Source organism: Myotis brandtii, unplaced genomic scaffold, assembly GCF_000412655.1.
Source record: "Myotis brandtii unplaced genomic scaffold, ASM41265v1 scaffold339, whole genome shotgun sequence".
NCBI lineage: Eukaryota > Metazoa > Chordata > Mammalia > Chiroptera > Vespertilionidae > Myotis > Myotis brandtii.
Genome location: NW_005363061.1, coordinates 1,273,680 through 1,280,811, shown reverse-complemented (window position 1 = coordinate 1,280,811; position 7,132 = coordinate 1,273,680).

Here is a 7,132-nt window from a genome sequence, read left to right as displayed (position 1 = left end):
GGTGAGCCTGGGTCCCAGGCCTCCTCTGTTCATCCTGAGGGCGGACCCCGACCCACCTCCCTGAGCTTCTGTGAGGATTAAACACTTTCTGGGAAGTGCTTTCTCATGCACCAACGCCTGGCAATGTGGCACGTGCTTGTTCTGGGAGGGCAGGCAGGGAGGGAGAGAGGGAAACGGGGCTGTGGCCGTCCCCCCGACCGTGTGGGACCCCGGTGGGTGAGGACCGATGAGGGAAAGAGGACACTGTGGATGAGGAGGGTGGACAACTCCGGGGACAAGGGAGGAGGCCGGGGAGGGACCAGCTCCAAGCGATTCTGCAAGGGCTTCCAGGGCCTCTTCTGCAAGACAAGCAGCCCCTGCCCCAAAGCAGGCCCAGCGCCCGCCCTGTCCTGAGCGTAGGAGGGTCCAGATGGGAAGTCCCGAGTTAGTACAGCCTTGAACCAGGCCTGCTTCCTGCCCCAGTTTCCCTGTGCGCCAAGGCGGGGTTATCTAGCCTCCTAGGAACGGGGTGGGCAACAAACGCCGTGGGAGAGGAGAGAGTGCAGGCACCTCCCCTGCGGCCGTCTCCTCATCCCCAGCAGAGGTTTGGACAAGTGGCCTCTGACCCCCTCCAGCCCTGAGATGCTTGCGCAGAGACAGAGGTGCCAAGATTGCTGGGAATCCTGACGCCCTCACAGGCGGCTCCTCGGTTCTCAGGACCTCTGCCCTCTCTCTGTCCCAGCACTCGCACACACTCCGTGACATATCCTCTCATCAAATCTCAAGGGGACAGCTGGCCTTCCCAGCTGGATGGCAAGTTCAAGGGTGGCTCATGCCCTTGGTTCCCCCCACAGAGGCTTGCACAAGGCTGGTAGCGTCAGAAGGGCGGGGAGAAACAGGGACGAGAGGGATGAGAGCCTCTGCTCCGTGGGGGGCCTGGCCTCCCTGCCTCATCCTCCACCACCAGCGAGCTGCCCACTTTCTGAGCCTGCCTTCTGCAGGCTGAGTGTCCACCACTGGTGTGGCTGCTGGGGAAGGACGGCCTCCTAGGAGCACGGGTGCCTGAGGGCTGAGGCCCGGGGGCTGCTGCCACCCCGGATCCTGCCCCACTGGGGCTGGAAGCACGAAGTCCTGCACGGCGCTGGCAGGCTGCCCCTTGAGGTTTAGCAAGGCCTCCCAGTCTCTTGCCCGATGTCTGTCGTTAGGGATAGTTAGTCCTATGCCTGATCAATGGACTAACTAGGTGCTTTCAAAACAGCTCTGCTAGCACCACGGCCCTCTGTCTGTAGAGAGCCCAGTAGGATGTCTCTGCCAAGAAAGGCAGCCCAGAGATGTAGAGGAAACAAGCCAGAGAGGGAGTGGGCTTTGACTCTGCCGCCTTTTTCTTTTGAATTTATGGAGCACCTACTATGTGCCAGTCACTGTGCGAGGTGCTTCGGTCCCTGGCAGGTCTCAATCTAAGAAAAGCTCAGGAAAGAACTCTGAAAATAAAATTTTAAAATGTGTATATTCGGAGAGCGAGCCTCACAAAGTTGTGTGATGAGCAGCACGGATCTTATGGTCCCCGCCTTTCAGATGAGTTGCACGGCTCTGCCCAAATCCCACATCACATGAGCTTGCCTCTCTAGCTTCAGGTGTCTCACCTGCAACACCAGTGACACTTTGGAGCCACAAAATTCTGTTGGGGGAAGGGCAGTCCTACACATTAAGGATGTTAGCAGCACCTCTGGCCTCCACATGCCAGTAGCACCCCTCGAGATGAGACAACCAAAAATGTCTCCAGATGTTGCCAGATGTCCCCGGGGGTGGGGGTGGGGTAGGGAGAGAAGGGCTCCAATTGCCCCAGTGGAGCAGGCCAGCTCTGCCTTGCAGCCCTGAAGTCCCCGGAGTGTTTGCATGTGCGTCCCCCCTAAAACTGTGCTTTGGCCCAGAGTGGTTGGCTGACTTGTCAACGATTGTGCTTTCTGTGACTGACATAATAGCATCTTCCATCGTTGTTCTAATTACCTTGTTAGCTCTACCCGCCTGGTCTTCCTGGAGCAGGTGTGTTAACGCGCACACATCTGCCTTACCCCACTCCGCGCGCCATCACGTCTCCTCCCAATCTGTTCCCCTTCCTTCCGTCTCAGTTAAGTCCTGTGTGGAGAGCATCATCGGACATACCTGTGTGGGCCCAGCAGTGTCCCCACCTCTGAAGGCAGCCAGCGGGGCTGAGAGCGGAGAGCCTGCCACGCCCCTCAGGGCAGGCCTGGGGGGGCGGGGGGGGGGAGCTGCCACCTGGAGCGTCAGGACCCCACTCAGCAAACATCCACAGAGGCCTCTCTGCAGCTAATTCGCCCCTCCGTGTGCCGTGGACATAGCTTGTGGTGCGCTGTGCACCACAGTCAATCACCTCGCCTGGAGGTCCCCGCGGTGCCACTGTGATCCTCTGCACGGCTGTTTCAGTGGCAGGAGCCTCGGTGCAGAGCAGGCCCTCCGGGCGGAACCAGACCAAGGTTGGGAGGACCTAGAGAAGGTCAGGAGGCGGCAGGCACAGATGCCAGAGCGTTCCTAGGCTGCGTGATCGCTAGGTCAGCCAGGAGGCCTAGGAAAATTAGAATTACCAGAACACCCTCCCCTCCCCTCCCCCGCGGACTTTCGGCTTCCCAGCTGTGACCTGAGGAAGGCCCTGGGTACCAGCTCCGGCAGCATCTGCTGCCACCTGGCACAGTAGGTACCCATTCCATCCTGGGGGCTCCCGAGCCTGAAGAGCTGTATCTGCTAAACACGTATTTGGTAAAGATTGAAAACGTGGCAGTCGCCTGATCGAATAAGCCAGGCTGACTGATGCGGGGGTGGCGGGGTCTCCAGAACGGATCAGGACCTTTTGGTCAGTTCCGACGGCTGGGACTCCGTGGGAGGCAACAGGATTCTACTCGCTGCTGTTTAGTGGCTTCAGGACTGGGTTTATCAGGAGTCCCTCCTCCTCCAACCGATTCCTCCAGGAAGGTTCTCCTTTCAGTGTGTGTCCTTGGTGGACAGTCTCCATCTCCCCACCTCTCCACACCGGGCGGGCCCAGGTCTGGGGCTGCCCAGGGATGACCCCATCTGCACATTTCCTTTCAAAAGGCCAACACCAAAGCAGGGGAGAAAGGGACGGGCCTGGAAGGGAGGGAATTGGTCCAAAGTCACCCCGCGGGTAATGGAAAGGGCTAGAATCTGGTTGTCCAGGCCCTCTTAGAGCCCTGGCATGTGGCCTCTCCGAGTGACAGCCTGCTGGAGACAAGTTCTCATCAGAAAAGTGGCTAAAGTTAGGCATTGTCCGCAGCCTCTCAAAAGCACCTGCAGGAACAGTTGTCCACGTCCAAGGAGACCAGCGAGGACCTGCCACGGAAGCCAGCAAATGTGTGGGAAAGACAAGAGCAGGCAGTGTGCCCGAAGAGGCCACGGTCCTCGGGGCCCCACCCAGGGAAAGAGCCATCCTGTGCTCAGAGCAAGACCCGGGCCTTGGGATTCTCCTTTCCTGCGTGCCGCTTGGACTCCCTGGAAGTGGGGTGATTGGACAAGGAAAGGCACTTCGCTGCAGTATGAGTCATCTGTTCGTTCAATGGCTGTTTATGGGGCAGTGGGCCTGGGGAGGCATGGTGAGCAAGGAAGGCCATTGTGCCACTGGCCGAGTTAAGGGGGATGGATAGGCTGCTTACTGTGATCTTAGCTGAGGCACTTGACGGCGAGAGGACGGGCTTCAGAACGGGCAGGCTCTGGGGAGTACAGCTCTCAGCACAGAGGCTGGCGTGTGGGAGGGGCTCAGCAACCAGCGGTGCTTCGGGGGATGTGTTGTATCGGGGCCTTGATCATTTCCCTGTTGGGACATTCTCCCCTGGCTTCTCTCCCCTGCTCCCTCCCTGTATACCTGCCACTCTCATGTTGAGTCATTGGCACACGGGGCCGCATCCCTGTCCACCTGGAGGAAGTTCCCAGGCCCAGGGTTTGAAAGGTGATGGAGAAAACCTGCCAGAGATGCCAGGTTGAGCCTCGTGCACCCCCACCCCCACCTTCGGCTCCGTGCGTGTGTTGGTTGCAGGCGTGGAAGAGGGTCACAGTCTTACCTGGTTGTGCAAAAGTCCCACAACTGTTCTTGATTTATAGCTTTGGGTGAAATTAACAACTTTAGTCTGTTTGGAGAATCCTTCATATATAAAGTACAAATTAAACCAAAACCAAAGAAACAGCGCATCCGGAAAAGCCTGCCACCTGCACCTCCCAAACCAGCCCTGTACCCTCCCTGCAGGCTCCAGCCAGACTGGGCGGAGCTCAAGGGCCAGCTCCGAGCTGTGGTTTCTTAGAGGAGCCTATGGGGCCGAAGCCACTGTGGTGAAATGCTGACACCTTGTGGCCAGCTGGCGGCATAGCTCCTTCCTCCTCCTGGTAAGAGACGTCAGCTGGCAGAAGCCAGGGGTGGGCAAACTTTTCCTTAAAGGGCCAGAGGATAACTATTCCAGGCTTTGCAGACACGCAATGTATGTCACAACTATTGCTGCTGTAGCGCTAAACAACCACAGTATATACTAAATGAGTGAGTGCGGCCGCGTTCCAGTGACACCGCAGACACTGAAATACGAATTTCATTATAATCTGCACATGTCACAAAATAGTATTCCTTTCATTTTTTTCAACCATTAAAAACATAAAAATATTCTTAGCTCACAGGCCATGCCAAAACAGACAGTGGCTGGATTTGGCCCGTGAGCCCTGGTTTGCCTACCCCTAGCCCAGGACACCTTTCCTCCACACTCCCAGCCCTAACTCCCAACTGTCACAACTGGGGATCCTTGCTTTCTCTTTGTTCTGTCCAGAGGGACCCCCCATCCTTCCTCCCGCAACCAGATTGCTGCCTCTTCTTAGAAATTCTGGAGTTGTCCTTGGTTTTCACCCATTCCATAAGTTTACGTAAGTATCCATTAGGTGCCCAGCCCTGTGCTGAGGGCCATAAAAAGCAACATTTAACATTTACTTTTATTCATTCATTGGTTGGTTTAAACAAACATTGAGAACTTACTGTGTCCCAGGCACTGTAATAAAACAGACCCCATCTCTACCCTCAGGACATTCATAACCTGGTTAAGAATATGGACCCAGGGAGGCAGTGTTACGCTGGGGGAGTAGAGGGAGTGTGGAAGCCCAGAAAAGGCACTAAACTCCACCTGGAGGAGGAGGTGATCTCTGAGCTGATACCTGAGGAATGAATGGGGGAAGGGAGGATGAGGCAAGACTTTCCAGGGAAAGGCCCAGAGCCCAGAAAGAATTTTCAAGAGAATTATAAACATCAAAGAGAGAGTGAAGATTCAGATACAGTATCTTCCCTCAAGGACTCCTGACCTGGTGGGTGAGATAGGCGATCACAAGCTATTGTAATGTTGTGGAGAAAGGGTTTTAAACATGTTCGCACCAGCCTTGTAGGATTGGTTATCAGTGAGTCTTGAAGGTAAACTCTGAAGGTTATGGATAATCCCCATGGCCAGGCTGGGGGTGGATCTGACTCCACACGGATACTGAGAGGACCTGGGGGGGAGGGGGGGAGATGTCAGCCGGGCTTCTCTGCTCCAGCAGCCCCTGAGAGGAGGAGGGGCTAGAACTGAGCTCTGAAGAAAGTGTAGACTCAGACGCAGGGAAGGAGGAAGGGGCATCCTGGGCAGCAGAAATTGCACATGCAAACTCAGGAAGAACCGAGCGGACCAGTGGGTCCTCCTGAGGGTTCCCTGGGAGGCACCTGCCTGCTGCAGACCAAGATCAGCAGTAATTGATATAAATGTGAGAAGTCTGGCAGAAGGCTGACCAGGACTCCTTTTGATATTCACAGGGTGAATATCTACATTTTATTCCCTGCTGCTGACTCAATGGCCTAAAGCAAACTCCCCCAAGACCTGACAATCTTACTGTTTGCTAAACATTACCATTGATATGTCTGTTTGCATTCCTAAAGGCAATTGTGTATTCTAGCTAATAAAAACAGCTGGGAATGGAGCAACGGAGAGAGCTTGACCGGCATGGTTAGGCTGTCCTCTGGTTCCCCCGGTAATTATAAAAATTAATATTTCATCTTGTGTGTATCATTTGCGCGTCAGCCCTCCCTTCAGGTCTTTGAACCCGCGAAAGCCACGCTGGCCGTGGACTCTCGCACCTGCCCTTCTCTGTGTGGATCTCACAACAATGCCCACCGGACAGGTGGTATTTTCCTCAACTCCACCAATTAAAAACTGTGACCTTGGACAGTTACTAAACCCCTCTCTGCTTTGGTTTCCTCATCTGTATCTGCCTCATAAGATTGTTTTAAGGGTTGAATAAGCTAATCTATATATAGAAAAGCCTAAGCGACCCTTAGGACCGGTCAAACAGAAAGACCGGAACAACCGGAACGACCAGTCACTATGACGCGCACTGACCACCAGAGGGCAGACGCTCAACGCAGGAGCTGGCCCCTGGTGCTCAGTGCACACCCACAGCGGGAGCGCCATTCAGCCTGAAGCCGGGCTCATGGCTGGAGAGCGCAGCTGTGGCAGTGGGAGCCTCTCCTGCTACAGCAGCACTACCCAGTGGCGGCAGGTGGCAGCAGGCGGCAGCAGCAGGCGCAGCAAGGCTGGGATGAGCGGGAGGGGTCCTGGATTGCTAGAGGGCACAGGCCAGGCTGAGGACCCCACCTGTGCACGAATCCGTGCACCGGGCCTCTAGTACATATATAGTTCTTAGAACTGTGCCTGGCTTCATGGGCATGAACCTTCGCAGTGACAGAGGCCCACGCTCAGAAGGCAAAGGGGCCCACATCTGGTTTAATGCTCTGTTATTGCTGTCTTGAAATTCTTAAAAATGTTGGAAGAAGGAACCCCATGCTTTCACTTTGCATGGCCACAAATTATGTAGCTGGTCCTGCCCAGCATAGTGTGTGCTTACACATTTTAAGTGTTATCATTATCTTAGAGTCTACAATAATAAATATATCCATTTTAGAAATGAGGAGACGGAAGCTCAGACAGTTATGTGACTTACACAAGGTTACACGGCAAGCAGGCTGCCGAAGGAAGGCTGAAGATGGAGAGATGACAATCACAATCTTAGAGGTGAAGGCAGGACAATGACCCAGTGGCTCTCTACCCTCCCCACTCCATCTCCCCCCACC